The sequence below is a fragment of the Euprymna scolopes genome, chromosome 10 (assembly GCF_053919585.1).
Source record: "Euprymna scolopes isolate OS-2025 chromosome 10, ASM5391958v1, whole genome shotgun sequence".
NCBI classification, from domain to species: Eukaryota; Metazoa; Mollusca; class Cephalopoda; order Sepiida; family Sepiolidae; genus Euprymna; species Euprymna scolopes.
Window position 1 is genome coordinate 52077960 of NC_136491.1, and position 18194 is coordinate 52096153.

Sequence of the window (18194 nt, forward strand, 5' to 3'; positions counted from 1 at the left end):
AGATATTGAATTATGTATTTATCCAATTTAATATGAAAATATACATTTATGTTTCTGGGGGTTAGTAATTAAAATATAAAGAGTTAATGTTTCAAATATCCCAATAATGGTTGATTTTGCATCCATAACCATAAATAAACATTTGTAGGCTTTTATCTCAGAGTCCATACATGTTGTGATGACTAGTGGTTTACATGAATGAAGAGGAGACAACCCAAGCTCTATTTGTTCTTTTTAAGCGACTCGTATAAACGAAAGGCATATAGTTCATTTAGTTAGCTTCTTATTGTAAAACATCAAAGGATTCTGACGAACATTACTTCTTCAATTCTACTGTCTCCCATTCATTGTTTTTCACGCTCGATAGTCAGTTTGCGGCCATTACTTCAAATGAAACAATGGCTTCCGATTGAGTCTTCGGCTTGCAAATTAGAGAGAAGACAGATAGCGTTTTAGACCGTTTGCACGAGGTACAAAAATAATGGATAAAAATTGAATATCTAACACAAATAGCAAATTGTCTAAGACATGTAATTCGTTTCAGAGAGAGAGAAAGAGCGAGAGAGAGAGAGAAGATAGAAAGAGAGAGAGTAGAAAAAGTAGAAAAAGAAGAAGAATGAAGAAGAAGTAGAAGAAGAAGAAAATAAATATGTATGATAATTAAGTCTTCATATCTGATGAAAATTGATGGAAAAAAGAGAAAAAGAAAGAATGATCAGCTATGAAATGATAACGGTTTACAGCATGTAAAGAAGAGGACAAATATAATGAAAATTTAAAATAAATGACAACGAGGTTGTGAGTTTCGTAAACGAAATTATATATATATATATATATATATATATATATATATATATATATATATATATATATATATGAATGTGTGTGTATATGTGTGTGTGTCTGGTCACGAATAGGCTCATATATGGTTGACTATTTAAAAAAAAAATGATTACATATAATGATAGAAGATCTATCGAGACACAGGAATGGGTAGGTTTGATCTGGCAGAACGGTGGTTTATTAAAATTGTGAGGTCTGCGTTCGCGCCTGGTCCACAAAGTATTGAAATAAAATATTTAAAAATTAAAACAAAACGTTTACAAGTGATTTTATATAGATGCACATAAGAATACTTTGATAAGTATGCTTTAACCTAAATAGGAATGGTATAATAAAATTGTGGGGTCTGCGTTCGCGCCTCGCCCCCATAGAATGGAAATAGGCACACACTTTAATAAAGACTTTTCATATCAATCTGCGTAAGTATACTTTGATAATTATGTTTCAGTTTGAAGAAATATGGTATAATAAAATTATGGGGTGTTCCTTCGCGCCTGATCCCATAGAATAAAAAATATGTCACAAAGTTTAACAATATAGATCCACAGAATATTGTGATAAGTGTTTCAGTGTGAACAGGTATGGTATAATAAATTATGGGCTTTGTCTGTTTTATTTTTACTTTAATCATATTTTGCTTTGATTTTGATACCCCCAAATTCAACCCAAATTTACACCCTTCCTTTTCATAATCCATCATACTTTCATAAATCTGAGTCTATTTTCTGTAGGCATTTTTTGAACACAGTCAACGACGGGTACTTTTAGGAGATAATGCTTCTTATAGAGTAAATAGAAGTTAAGATTAATTGTTACTTACTGACCCATAAAATATTATGCTTTTATTATTTTATATATATATATATATGCAGGGAGAGAGAAGAAGAAGAAGAAGAAGAAGAAGAAGAAGAAGAAGAAGAAGAAGAAGAAGAAGAAGAAGAAGACGAAGAGAGTAATACTATTTATTTGTTAATTTTCTTTCGTGATACTGCAATTATTCATATGAAAGCGCATTTTACCTTAATGTTGGATAACAATAACTATTAAAAAAACAACAGAACACACATTCAAGAATAAAGCGAGAAGGGAAAAATTACAATCAAGTAGTGGCATTTACTTGCTACAATTTGCATGATATTCGCAGACATTCGCTCGGAGTGGAATATAAGGATTTTGAAAAGTGATTAGAATTGCAAATGACCTTTTTTGTACTAATGAATCACCGCCTATCAAGGCTTGCAAGTTAATCAGTCATAAGGGTTAAACAGACTGTTGGATGCACGATTAACTTCACAACGAAAGAGTCGGAAATATTGATGGAATAGACCGCCGATTTTATTATAAAAAGGACGGTTAATCAGTTATTTTTTACATAGGGCTGAAGGCGATCTCGTTTACTTGGTTCGTAAGCACGTCCATTGTATTTTGTTCCACACATGGGATATATAACGAAACAAATATTTTACATTGAAGTTCTTTATGTAAATGTTTTAAAGGAGTAGTCAAGGATGGGAGCTCAGTTTAGCAACCGCTATTAATATAATGATACAGTAGAGAGAGGTTTGTGAAAGGGTCTGTAGGTAATGTTTTGTTTTGTTTTGCTTGACAGCATACCAACTATTTTCGGATAATTTAATGTCGAATCCGGTTATTTGTGAAAGTAATGTTTCTACTTCAAGTTCTTTATATGCTCAATCAATTATCCATAAAGTTTAGTTAAGTTGTTTTTCTTACGACATCCAACCCTTCTTGTATTGTTTAATCCCAAATCCAGTACTCTGGTTCTATCTGCGGGAATATAACACTCTAAATATATGTTTAACAGAGTCGCAGATGCACGTATGCAAATGTATATGAAAGGCAAAATCACGTTACTCTAATTAATTAAGGAAAAAAGAAAGAGAGTACGTTAGAGAAAACAATCACATACAGACCTCACATCCGTAACGTTAAGTTTAGCGTGACGGAATAATAAGTAAATAAATATGATAGTTACTAAAACATTCAAGTTATTAGTTATTCTATGTTTCTTGTAGACTGCATACGGCCTGTGGGCCCCGCGTGTAAATGTCTGTGTAAAGTTACATATGCATTTGAAAATTTAGATTTTCGGTGGGTAGCATAGATTTGTCGCTCGCATTCTTTCGAAATACAAGGGGCACGTATAACTCGTTGGAATTTCACGAAGCCAAAAAATAAAATAAAATAATAATAATAATAATAATAATAATAATAATAATAATAATAACAACAACAACAACATCACGAAATACGTTGTCGTGCATTTAAACTTCTTTTTTTCGGTATTCGGTTCATTACAACTGGAATAACATTTCTGTTTTTGTTGCTAATTCTTTCATTTTTTTTTATTTTCCTGTTTTTTTTTTCATTCTATTTGTCAATTGTATTCGCGTTCGTTCGATAATAAATTGTATCATACAGCTTAATTGCTTTTCAAGGATAAGCGGAACTCAAACTAAAACAACATGTTCCGCTTAACTCAATACAATTAAAAAAGGAAAATGGCGGACGTGCACGACTGATTATTTTTGAGAGTCGTCGTTGGTTTCTTGTTTGTTTTTATTCAATCGACGTTTAAGTTCTAGTTATCATTAAATGCTTAACTTCCTAAAACTTCCTATGATGACATTGTCCATCGCACCCTCACTTTGTCAGTCTAAAGTTCAAATAGCCTTAGCACTAGTGTTTCTGGTGCAAGTTAGAAGAAGTTGTTACGTCTAATTGTATAAGGAACAGAATTATTATGTGCGCCTATGAATCTCAAAAAAGATTCTGCCCATCTGTTGGCCCGTCTGTTATGAATCGATAATTACGCAAGTTGAATGAACGCAGCTGATAAATATACGTACTTATTCATTTCTGATATGCTTTTTTTATTTTTTTTATTACATTTTCACCCCAAAAAAGGACCATTGCCACTTTGGTGTAGGGGGCTACTATGAGGGGAAACAACTACTGGGGTACTATGTAGGGATTTGGGCAGCAAGATGTTGGTTCACATTGCACTTGAACTTCTGCATGTCAGTACAGTTGGGGAAGCAGTGACCTGTAATGGAATTCCAATGTCTAGCGCTTCTGGGGAAGAAACTACCGGAGTAGAAAGATATTTTACATCTAGGGATCTCTACAGTGTGGGGGTGGGATTTTATAGCTTGCCGGGTCTGTCAAGGGTGTTCACGTCGTGGGAGTACAAGTGCTTGCAGTTCATCAGAGCATTCACCATTAAAATACTTGTAGAACAGGCAGAGGGATGCAACGTTTCGTAGATGGGACAGAGGCTGAATCTTAACATTTTCTCTGTTTCTGTCTAACACACACACACACACACACACACACACATATATATATATATATATATATATATATATATATATATGTAGTGATTCAATTGTGCTCTAAACGGAAACATTTAGTTCGAACGCAGCCTTCTTTGATCAAAGAACCTACTGTTAATTTTATACGTCGGGTCCTATATTTTGTCATGATAACAGTTCTCAACTGAACGTATTGTGTTTCTATAAAAATCGGATGGTACTTTCTTTTATCGGATTGCAAAATGATCAGAAAATTCCGATGCAAAACCAATCTAAGAAAATTGCTGATATATAAAGTATATTACGGTGATATTTAAACAAAATATGTCCTACGGTTTCCGATCCACACACACACAAATAACTGTTATATATATATATGTGTGTGTGTGTGTGTGTGTGTGTGTGTGTGTGTGTGTGTGTGTGTGTGTGTACAGTGACGCTTCGTTAGTGTTTGACTACACAAGAAATCATTGTATATTTTCTATAGTAATATAATATAACACAATCTTGATCAAATATAATAAGCTGGGCAGTGGCTTAGTTCCCACTAATTTTTGCTAATAAAAAACCGGGGTCTGAACAGATGTGTGCACTCTATTTCAGTATGATCAATAAACTTAGGAAATGGCATCAGTACTTGACTAAGCCAAACTCTTTGCTAAAAACTTCCATCAAATTCCACCCTTTGCGATCAGCGTCACTTATCTTCTGTATTTCCCCCTCCAACTGACAATACGCTATGTGACATACATATATAAGCTTGTGATGTTCAAATTAATTAGAAACTTGAGTTAAGTGAAGCAACTTAGGCTGACATCATTTCTTTTATAATACTCACGTAATTACAACCGGAAATCGTCCCCATCTTGGCAAGGCTGTTTACATGTTACCTTAAGATGAAATGCTTTCCAGCACCTTAGAACACTTCGTCAACTGACGCAGTATTTAAAATTACCGGAGATCGGCCATCCGTTCCTTTAATACAGTCTAATCGGTCTCCTGTTATTTGCTTACGTCTGTGATAAATAAATAAGTTCTCAGTTATTTCAGCAAAAACAACATACTCATTGACATGCAATATGGTTTCCGTCCTGAGAGATTTGCAGTTAATATGCTAACGATAACAGAACGTAGGAATAGTGAATCTCTTTAGGAGTACTTGGTTACTAGAGAAATTGCTCTTGGCGTGTCACAATCTTTTGATAAAATATGGATTCCGTTCTCAGGTTTCCAGCTACGGAATATTTCAAAATGTCATCCAAACTATTAATTCCTTGCACTCTGATATGTTTAGAAGAGTATTCGTCGATGGGCAGAAGTTAGAAGCTCATAGTATCAACACTGGTGCCCCTCAGAATTCCTTAATGCGCCGAACTTGTCTTCCTGTTCTTCGTCAATATTTTATTCAAATTAGATTTTAACTTTATTCGTTGAAATATACGCAGATGACCCTATGACTTCAAAGGCTAACAACGACCAAGATCTCTCCGAGTTTTTCTTCTGACATTGGTCACGTGGTGACATAAGGAAAATGATGACTGGTAATTTGAATGCATCTACAACCAAGTTCTCTCTTTCGATCACCAACGTTCCGATTCCAAGATCATAATTGAAATCGATGGCTCTCCTCTTGATGTAACACCATGCCTTGACAAACCTTTGAACTTTGACACTCTTGACTTGAAATGGAATATTTCAAAGTTGTTGCAAATAAATGGTTGAATCATTCTATCGGGCAAGAACGTATTTTATCCTCGACTTTTATATCAGCCAGTTACACACCCCAAGATGGAAGCTTTTTGCAACATCCGGGATAGAACTGCACAGAGCATCCTTTTCTGTGTTAAGCGATAACAAAGTCGACAGAAATCTAGTGTGTAATGCTTTTTTTCATGGCTGCTACCTATTCCTAATAGAAGAGAGGTTGTGAGGCTATATCTGCTCTATATTTATTGTTTGGGTGGGTGTAGCTACTCTACTGAGCTGTAACTATGGTTTACCTCTAAAAGGAATTCTTGGCAACAACTGACCAGCTTAAATTGGTACCACTAATTTTACTTACTCTCTGTGCCTAAACCTACAAGGGAATTTTATGAGCGGTGCTTTTTTCCCCAGATCTGCTCGTCTACGGAACAAAATGCCGCGGAGCTGCATCGTAGTTCACTATACTATGATTACTTGAAGTCAGACGTGAACAAGTTCTTGATAGGCCGTCCTCTAAACTAAATAAACGCTCCAACTTCCACCATTAGCAATCATCACGGTTCCAATTAACGCTTACCCTTAAATGTCTCCGGGCTTTCATAAGAGGTAAATATATGGAAATAAAAAATAATAGAATAATCCATTAGTGTAATTGTTCATGTATAAATATTTATTACCATTTTTGATGAGGTAAACAAGAATAAGATCTACCGTTGATTGTTTTATTATAGAGTCAGAAATTTTATTTCGAAGTTATTTATGTTGTGTAGTATGAGGTGGATAGCTGACTTAATGGATTCTGTTTTTAACACTTGCAATTTTATTTGTGGGCTAAGAAAAATACCACATTTATCCTCGCTAACTTTGAGTGACTGAATGATAGTTCACAAATATATTGTACATATTGCACTTTGTAAATTGACACTATTGTCTTTCTTTTATCAAATATAAAATATGCGCGTATAAAGATATTTTATATAAAATACACGATACAAAATAGAAAAAGAAAGCAGCTAATTAGAGTCAAATAGTGATTTATCACACACATTACTGGCAAGTTTAAATGATATATTAAATTTAATGAGAATGCAATAAGCGGCGATGTAAATCAAATAATACAAGCGCGCAATTGAAAAAATATGCTATTAAAAATTATTGTAACCAAATCTATATTTCATCTTCATCAAATCTATATCTTGAACTATTTTTCTCTGGGCAGCTCACCCGGATAACTACGGTTTAATAAAGCCAGTAGTAAATGAAATGCATTAATTAAAGTAAAGTTTCTCATTATTTTTAACTAACATACATGTAGTGTATGTCTCTCTGACGTCGCAATTATTCTATTGCAATGTTCTACTGATCAATTTAGATTACTATAGGATTTTAGACTAATTTAGTATCATTTGATTCTTAATCCACGATGGTAGGAGAGTATCTGTTTAGTATTCATAATACCATTCCCCTAGGGATTATCTCCTATTTTTATCAAATGTGCAGTGTAATATTTCTCTGATGGCATGATAATACCCTCCCAGGCATTATCTTTTTTCATTGGGAGATTACTCTCATATAAGTTCGTTCAACATTATATATTACTCCCAGACATTGCTTATCATTTGGAGATAAGTGTAGCATATGTTATTTTCGGATATATACTAGCAATAGTTAAGTTATAATTCCTAGTTTTATTAATAGTGAATATTATTTTGCGTGGAAGATAATTCAGCTAGTGTACAATAGCAATAGACGGCGATGGTAAGATTATTTTCACTTAAGAGTTGAATGAATTTGTTTTCTTGTCAAGTGATTTGACGAGACAAAAGCCATTTATTTAATGTTTCATACCAGACACACGAAAACATCAATTGAAAAAGGGTAAACGATAAACAGTTGTTTATTGCTTTACTTAAATAATTAAGTAGCTGTTGAAATTAAGCTATTGTTAGAACTGCTGGGTGGCCTATTTCCCAAGCACATTCTATTCGCCCCCCCATCTCCATCTGTCTATTTCTATCTGCCCTCTCTCCCTCTCTATCTCTCTATCCGTCTATACATAAAACATACATATACATATAAATGTATTTATATTCATTCATATTTTATATGTGTATATATTTACATATATGTACATATAAATTTATATATAAATGTATGCATATGTATATGCATACATATGAGGTGCCTTACATTACTTTTGGTCAAGATCAAAGTGTAGCATCTGTTCCTCAGATGCTGCACTTCTATTTCTTGTTCTCTTTCGGTGGAGGAGAAATCCTTCACGACTGAGACAATTTTTATTTTTGTACCTTTTCTCCACGTTAAAAAACGACCCTGGTGTCTAACTCTGTCCCGTGGGGAGGCATAGTAAATAGGTATATATATATATATATATATATATATATATATATATATATATACATGCATACAAGGTGCCTTAAATTTGTTTCGAGATTTTTTGTTAAATTCTGGTAGACGTTTAAAAATTAAGTATATTCCATTTGATGAGTGAGCAATATTTATGATTTCATGTTCAAATGACCAGCTACAGCACGAATTCGAATACACCTTTCTTAAAGCCTGATTTTCACAGTTGGCGAATTTCCAAAATGCAATCTGGATGTGAGGACGCTTTAGAAGAACGATATGCAATAAATTGTTTAATGCCACAGGAACGCATAGTATGCTTCAGACTGTTTTCGGACCATCTTGAATGAATCAAGCATCAGTTTTTGAATAACATAAAAGATTTAAGGAGTACAGGAGAACTGTTAGGGATGATGAGAGGTGTGGGGAGAGCAAGGATATCAAAACACCAATGTTGATTAGCCAAATAAAGAATTTCATGAATTATAACCTGTGTTTCCATAGAGACAATTTGGTGCGCAGTGTGATGTCAGTGTAAAAACTGTACGCATAATTATTTGCGAGGAACCAAACATGCAGGAGATTTGTGCAGAGTTTTATCAAGGGTGCTCAGTGACGACAAAAATAAAGACGTTGTCATGACAGCAGGGAAGTTGCCCAGCTGATGCTCTTGCTATATACGGCATAATCATCCTTGAGATACCGGTTTCCGTCAAATCACCAGAGTAAAGCAACGACAAGCAATGACAAGAACGTGATGGATAACCATTTCGGACTTTGAGGTGTTGTATGTTCTCTCGGCTTATATCTGCATTGTTTTCATTCGTTCTGGACTTCTCTTTTTCACTGGACTCAAGTAGTGTCGGTTCAGGATATGTGGGGCTGATGTTTGTGCAACCCTTGCCTCACAATTTCATGCGAAGCTGTCCTTACAAGACTGAACGGAATCAGTAGGTCCAGCTGATCTATTCAGATCTCGCAGTTGTTGATGGTCTGGTGGCCTTCGATTAAAGCTGGATATACTGCTATGCCTCAGAGTTCCCCGTGAAAACATGCTAATTTTCTCAGATCCAAGAAGGGCAGATAGCAAAACCATAAAGGAAATTATGATAAGTCCTTTTTTGACAGAACGGGTGTGATTTACATGCTCTGCGTTCCCACTGAACAAACAGTCAGCAAGGAATAGTATTTCTGGTTATAAAGGAGTTCAGGAAGAGATTCCCTCGGAAGAGACAAGCATTCTTTAAATCGGCTAGATGGCATTTCCACCAGGACACCGCACCGACTCAAGTTTTTTTGTCACAGACTATTTGACCAAGATGGGCATCAACAAGGCTCTTCACCTCGCTAAAGTCCACATCTTGCCAACTGTGACTTTTAGTGATTCTCTTAGCTAAAGGGAAACCGTAGAATCTGTCGTTATTATACAATTGTGGAGATGAATAAGGCTGTGACTTGTGATGGGCCTTACAGGAGTTGTTAGTGCAGTAAAACAAGTGCATTTCAGGAGGAGATGATTACTTGGAAGTAAACTAGAGTTGCATGTGTGTACTGTCAATAAAAGTAGCCAAAAGACAAAAGACTGGCAAATTATTTAAGGCAGATATATATATATATATATATATATATATATATATATATATATATATATAGTAACTTATAAAATATATATGGCGATTAAGCTACACTGAATATTCCGCGTTTCATCTACTCTAGGACTCTTCAAGCTTATGCGCGAATTCTGTGGTTGTTTATCGAGCATATAAAAACCCTAAACAACCACAGAATTCGCGCATAAGCCTGAAGAGTCTTAGAGATGATGAAACGCGGAATATTCAGTGTAGCTTAATCGCCATTTATATTTTATAAATTACTAACTAGCTCTACCTACGTATTGAGCACTTTTGAATAAATACTTAAAGTTTACGCATAAATCTATAATTTCCTATATTAATTTTATGTGAGTAAATTAAGTAGTTATATATATATATATATATATATATATATATATATATGTATATAAACTGTGTATCGTTTTATTCTGAGTCAATAATTTGTATAATTTTGAAATTGCTATAATACGTAGGGAAGTAAAATTTGGTACACTGGAAGAGCATAACAAGATGCCTTATTTGTCTGGTTTTTGTGGAATTCTACCAAATATTTTGAAAATTGTTTTGATTTTCCTAGTTTCTGGTAATTTTAATTGTGTGTCACTTTATTGCAGGTCTCTGAAAATGCATAGAAAGTGTCGAATAACAGCTATTGAGAGGGAACGTGTTGTTGCAGGCCTTGCAGAAGGTTTATCTCTCGTAGATCTAGCCAAGGAGCTTAGAAGAGATAGAAGAACATTGTCTTCAGTCAATTAGTCTCATCTTTATTAGCTGTTGTTTTTCATCTTTTATTGGTTTGTTTATTCACAACGTTTCGGCAAACTATTCCTCTGGCCTTCATCAGGTGGGAACCGCGACGGATAGGAACTTCGAATCTCCTAACTGCATTCTCAGCCATCACTGCCATCCGTAGTTGTTAGATGAGATTTATAGTCCGAAATAAAAATAATTTAATATATATAATGCTCATCTCAAAACGAATTCCAATTAAGGAATAATATATATTGTCTGCAGTCGTTGAAAATCCAAACACGAAACAAAGGAAAGACAAAAACACAAGAAAATAAGTTTCTGTTCGAGATGTTAGAAAAATTCGCCGTCAACTTATCAAGCAGTCTGGCAGTAACGGTGCTGCTATATTTGACAAGGCTGGAATACCTTCCTTGTCCAGAAAGACAAGCGGCAATGTCTTCAACGAAATTCCAAGAAGCATTAAGCGCATAGCAATACCTGATTTAAACCAAACTCATAACGAAAAACATTTGGCTTGGGCTCAGAAAAACAGCTTTGAAAATGTTATTTTAACCGATGAGGCCAGAGCAACACTTGATGGACCAGGCCGTTGGGCCAAATTTTGGAATCCTCTTGGATTACCTACCCATCATCGATTAAGTCGTTAACAGGGAGGTGGAGGTGTAATCTTTTGGGCTGGCATAATCTGCGATGAACTAATTGGACCATTTAAGGTGCCAGAAGGTGTACAACTGTCTTATATTTTATTTTTAAATGCGCATTTTTCACCATGGCTTGATGATCTGCGTTTGGCGCGTCACCGCAAATTGATTTTATGCACGACAATGCGCCATCCCACTCAGCCAAGGCTACGATATCCTACCTTAAGTCATTAGAGATTAGTGGAGAAAATTTGATGATATGACCACATTGTTCTCCAGATATAAACCTAGTTAAGCAGCTCTGGTCAATAATCACGATGGAAGTTAGTGAAGGAGGTGTTCAATTATCGTCGAAGGATGAATTTTGGAGGAGGATTTTTGAAATTTTCTATAGCATCACATCATCTTAAATCCGCCAATTAACATAATCAGTTGACATCATCAATTGACATCATCAATTGATATCATCAGTTAGCAAGAGGCTATTCAAAGTGATTTGAAAGCATAGGAGTTTATGAATAAATATATTTAATAAACAAAATAATGTGAAATTCATTCTTGTTTTTACTTAATATTGTTACCGGATATGATTTTATTTCATATAAAGAGAAATATAAAGAATATTGATTTATTGCCAAATTATACATTTCTACACACTTACAGTGATACTCAATTAAAATTCCCAGAAAATGGAAAAATTATCGTAGTTTCAACATATTGTTATGTTCTTCAAGTGTACGAAATTTCACTTCTCTGCATTTCATATCAATTTCAAAATTTTTAAAGTATTAACCTGCAATAAAGCGATACACAGGGTATATATATATATATATATATATATATATATATATATATATATATGTGTGTGTGTGTGTGTGTGTATGTGTGTATGTGTGGATATATATATGTACAGATAGATAGATTTATAGATAAAGATATAGATACATGTATATTACCAGTAAAAAGAAAAATTAGCATAATTTTCACAATCTTTGTTCAGATTTTTAGAAACTCAGAGAAATAAGAAACCGTGGTATGCTCTTACAGTGTACGAGATCTCATTTCTCTGCGTTTCACAGGAATTTCAAAATGAAAAAAAAATGAACTGCAATACAGCGATACGCAGGTTTATATACAGATAGTGAGATAGATAGATACTTAATATATATATATATATACATACATATATATATGTCAATATATATATATATATATATATATATAAATTTATTGTTGGCAACGTATATGTTATATGTGGTATTTAATATGCATAAAGACACAGAACCACAAAATGCAAAACTTTTATTTACAATGGAATAAGCAGCTAATAAAATAATATATAATATAATATTCCACCGCTTTTATAACTCTTGTTTGTGATGTAGATGGCAATGAGTATGCATTTACTGAAAAATAATACGCGTATATATATATATATATATATATATATATATATATATATATATATATATATATATATATATATATTCGTTCGCTTTAGTCCCAGAGTTTTTCCCATTTCTACCTCTTTCGTCCCTTTACTTTTCGCTGTGATTTTGTTTAAATACTGTTAAATGTTGTTTTGTTAGAATATTGTGATAGGTAATTGAATTTTTAATTTTTTATTTTACTTCTTTTTAGTGGCATATTTACACTTCATTATTACCATTATTCACACAGTATATATTTCTCAGTTGTATATAGTTATTTTATTTTTCAATGGACTGTAATTATTTATAAAATTAAAATTCATGCGGTAAATTTCCAAGGTTTATCTTGAAGATAGTTTTTTTTAACAAAGAATGATTTGCATATGTTTGTCTGTGCGTGTGTAGTTGATCGTATCCATGTATATAGCCACCTCTATTATTATTGAGAAGGATTGGATTTATTTGTAATTAATTCTTCTTCTAATTAGGGCGTCTTAAGGTTTTTATTTCGTTTTTTTTTTCATTGCTATTATATTATTCGTATACAAAAACACGTGACATTAGAATTCAGCCAATCCGAGAAGCCATGAAGATTTTGTGTGGAGTGCAGCCACGATTTAAACAGTGTTGAAAGCGCCCTTATGGAGAGTGGACTAGAGACCGATCACCTCTGGTCGGGTCTGCGCGGGGAGGAATGTCTGATGTTGAAAGTCCCGAAACATTCCCATGATCCGCGCCGTAACATCACTGACGACACTCTCCAGCGTCCCATTATGGAACGTATAATTGAACTATATATATATATATATATATATATATATATATATATATATATATATATATATATATATATACATACATATATATATATACATATATATATATATATATGTATATATATATATATATATATATATATAAAGAATACCATGAGTCAGATGTGCCGTTTTAAAATATCAATATTTCATATCAGATAGTCCTTTAAATTTACCACCATGCAATCAATAATAAGAATTCTCATTCGATTAAATTTCTTTATTTATATGTTTGGTCCAACTAGGATTAGTTTTATACAGGAATAAAAACGTTTTAATTATATTAACTGCTACAATATTCGACGTTACGCAATGTAAAAATAATTGCTAGCTTTATTCTCAAGCGGTTTTGCTTGTAGTTATTTTATTTCTCTCATTTACTTCACGAATATTAAGAATTACTTTATCCTGTTAAATAAGTTATTTTCGTGACGTCTACATTTTTTATAATCGTGTACCTTATAAATGTTTATCTCTACAATTATATAATTACGTATACAAATGAACATACGTCCATTTGCTGTATTAACCCTGATGGAAAGACTTTTTAGTCAAGTTTAAAGTAATCTGACCATAAAGTATGGAATATTCACTGCTATGGAAAAATGTGTAAAAATAGAACTGACACAAATAACTATACGAGATTAAAAAGTGAACTATTGGGCATTATACTTCGTATAATAGTATTAGTATATGTAAAATATGAGGGACGTGCAATAAGTAATGCCCCTGACCAACTTCCCGTAGTAATGGAGCAACGAAACTTGGCACAGTTATTAGTCTTTCTCTACGTAGGAACCACCCAGAGTTATGCCTTTCTCCCATCGGTTGATGCAGCTCTGGAGCGTGTTTGTAGAACACACCAGGTTGGTCCTCATACCACGACGTTACTTCAGATACCTAGGCTGCATCCTCTGGAAAACGCTTTCCTTTCAAAAACAACTTCATGGCTGGGAAGAGGTGAAAGCCAGACGGTGCAAGGTCAGGAGAGTGGGGAGGATGGGGGAGAATTTCATAACCACACGCCCGTGCTTCTGATCTGGCGACATGCGTGTTGTGGACCAGGGCGTTGCTTTGCTGATCTTGCGTACCTTTGCTGATTTTGCCTCGCATCTTGATTTTGATAGTTTCCCTTAATTTCCTCAAAAGTGAAGCATAATATGCTCCTGTATTGTGGTACCATTTGCCAAGAAATATGTCATCACTACTCCGCCCTGGTCCCAGAAGACTGTGAGCATGACCTTGCCAGCGGAGGGCTGCACCCTTGCCTTCTTTTGAGGTAGTGAGTCAAAGTGGTTCCACTGCATTGACTGGGCTTTGGTCTCTGGATAATAGTGATTGACCCAGATTTATCCTGTGTAATCAGTCTTTTGAAAATCTTTTCTCATCTTCTTGGCACATCTCCAAATTCATCTCCGAGCACTCGACGCGTTCTCGCTTCTGGAATGGTGTGAACAACCTGGGAATCCATCTAGCAGACACCTTATTCATATGCAAATGGTCATGAATGATAGTTTCCACAGACCCTGTACTAATCTTGACGTATTGGGTTATTTGGCGAATAGTAATGCGCCGATCTTCCAAAATGGCAGCCTCAATTTGACGGACATATGCCTCATCAATGGCAGAAGGGGGGCAACCAGCTCTGGGGGCTGTTTCCACAGACTTCCGGCCATGTTTGAATTCACGATGACAGCATTTTACAAGGTCATATATTGGGGCATTATCACCATCAGCTTCTTTCATTTCATCAAGAATCTCCTGTGGTGTGTGTCGTTTCAAATATAAAAACCGGGTCACTGCTTGACATTCAACAGGCTCCATTTCACACCTGACTCAGTTCAAACATCTGTAAAACAGAAACCACAATTAGTTCAGAGCTGTAATTTGCCACATAACCCCTAGAGATATAAACACTTGGACATGCAAAATTTCAGCTAGATAGACAACTGAAAGTGGGTCAGGGGCATTACTTATTGCACGCCCTTCCTAGTATGAGTATATGCATAATAGTATTAGTGTGTGTATAATAGTAGTAATATATGTGTAATAGTATTAGCGTATGTATGAGTTTTTAGGCAAAACGGTCGTATTTTTATGAATAGTATTACTTTTTGTCTTGCTTGATCCTATTTTTTTTTTCGTTATTTTTTTTTCTCGATCGACGATTTTCCCATCTGTAAAACTTTCACAGCAAGTATTCCTTTTACCTACAATCATTTCATTTTCGTCTCTCTGCACTCAAAATCACATGAATTCATCGGGAGAACGTTCCGGATAGATTAAGGTAAACAATATTCCAAGATCTTAGAGAGAGATCCGCTACTTTCGCCGCCCTATTTGCAACTTAAAAAAAACTTGGACAGTTTGATGCATGTCCGTTTTTAATGTGAAAATCTCCAGCATCGTTATCTACACTCTGAAGAATGATAAAATAAAGTGTTACCTCAGTCTAAAAGTGTTTCTCCATACTGAGCGATGGTAGCATATATAAAGGGGAGTATCAAAACATTAATATTGATAATATCTAGTGTACGCATATTTCCCTAAACCCCAGCCAGCTTGAAAACTCATATCTTCGGGATCCATGCGTGGAAATCGAATAAAACTGCACGGCAGTCCAAGATATAGCACGAACATGTTGCGTGAACTTTACAAACATAAAATGCTTTTACAGCGTCAACGAAACGCCGTAACATCTCCATTTTGTTTGCTGAGATGATGAATATTTAAAGAGAGAAATTGATATTTTAAATACACGGCTTTTTCCATAAATAATGAGTGCAATTGAAATACATCTCTGTACAAATTCGATTCCGAAAGATTGTTTAAATCAACATTTCCACATTGTTTATCAGATTTTTATGAAAATTCATTTTGAAATACTTTTTAACATGACCACGGAATACAGCAGTAACGAAATGAGCATATCTGGTGTTATTCTTTGCGCTTGCTTGAGTGGCCACAAATGTTGTCAGATCTCTTATTCAAATGAAAATATTAATATCTAGCGCAAACCACTTGTCGTTAGAGAACGCTGATGGGTTATGAAAAGAAAATCTGAAAATCGTTATTGCGCAGGGACCGTAGCTTAGCGAGCGCCATTATTTGTGTAAATTTCAAAAAAGAAATCCATAAAAATATATTACAGTTAAGTTATGATAAGGGAGGACACCCATTAAATGTGCTAACACTAGAATTATAGAGATGCACATAAAAAGTGTAGATACAAAAAAAAAGAGGAAGAGAAAAAAGGGAAAAAGAAAACCCCCCCCCCCAAAAAAAAAGACAGAAGGGGACAAGTAGAAGACGTCAAAAGCGGGAATTGATTAAAAAATGAGAGAAAGAAGAACAAGAACAAGAATGGGAAATGGGAACAGGAAAGTGAAAAAAGTGTGAGAGGAAAGCAAAGTGGAAGAGAAATGAGGAGAAAGAGACTAAAGTAGACAAAATTAAAATAAAGGGGAAGACAAACAAAGAAGGCGACAACAGAGAGAAAAGGGAAAGCAGATGAATATGAAAATGAAGCAAATAAACCAGAATAAGAAGAGGGCAGAAGGATAATAGCAAAAGAACCGACGAAAAAAAAACAAAACAAAGAAAACAGCAAACAAATAATTTTAAAAAATCAAAAATAATTTTTTTAAAAAACCCAAATAATTGCATCTGTTAATATTTTCTATATAATATAGTGAAAAATAGAAATAAAACTATAAGTTGAAGGAAAAGAAATTAAGTGAATTATATATAGGTAGAGGAGTAGATACATAGGAAGCAATAAATCGATGAATAAATATAACCTTATTATACTTATAAATCAATAGACGGCAAAAAATATGCGCAAAAAATGAGGGGAGCGTAAAATAATAATAAGAAAAAAAATGAAAAATCGAAAAACATGGCTTAATAGATCTATAACATGATATATATATATATATATATATATAAATTGATATATATTTATCTATCCTTTATCAAATAAGTCTACAAACGTCTGTGCCTGTGTTCATATGTCCGCTGAAAACTTTTGTCATTCGCATCGTACAGGCACGAACGCGACATCCTAGGAAAGAGTGATCTCTAGGACAAAACATGAAAAAATTGGAGACAAATCCTCGATTATTCCGTGTAGAAGGGTAATTTTGTTTGAAGAGGTTCAGATTAAAACTTCACTTTTTATGCTGTTTGCATACCGCGCATGCGCTAACCGTCGTTATCTCCTCCCGTTTTGATAGCTAAATTATCGACGGTATAAAATAGGCGTTCCTTTGCTAACTAATGTTATGCGAATTGGCGAATTGGCGCCTAGCACGCATCGAGGTTTTCTTTTTCTTTATTTTGCTTACAAAATTTTGCCTTCCGTTTTGCTACCTGCTGATGCTACTAAATTACCGTGTTTGTTTCGACCGGGCAACTACGATCCGCCCCGTCCCAATCATAACACTCTTTCGTCCCGTCCGATGTCACAGTAATTTTTTTCCGACGGAGGAATGCTGGACGCCCCTCCTAGTATATTATATAAATCTCAGTTTTCTGTTAGTGTGTGTGTTTGCATGTTTCGCTAAAAGTAAAATGCATGTAACATGACCCACGATGAATATGGTGTCGACTGCTAGACCAGAGAATCATATCAATAATATCTTAAAAAAAAAAAAAAAATCTCGTCAATTCTTCTAATTACAAAGGTCATTTT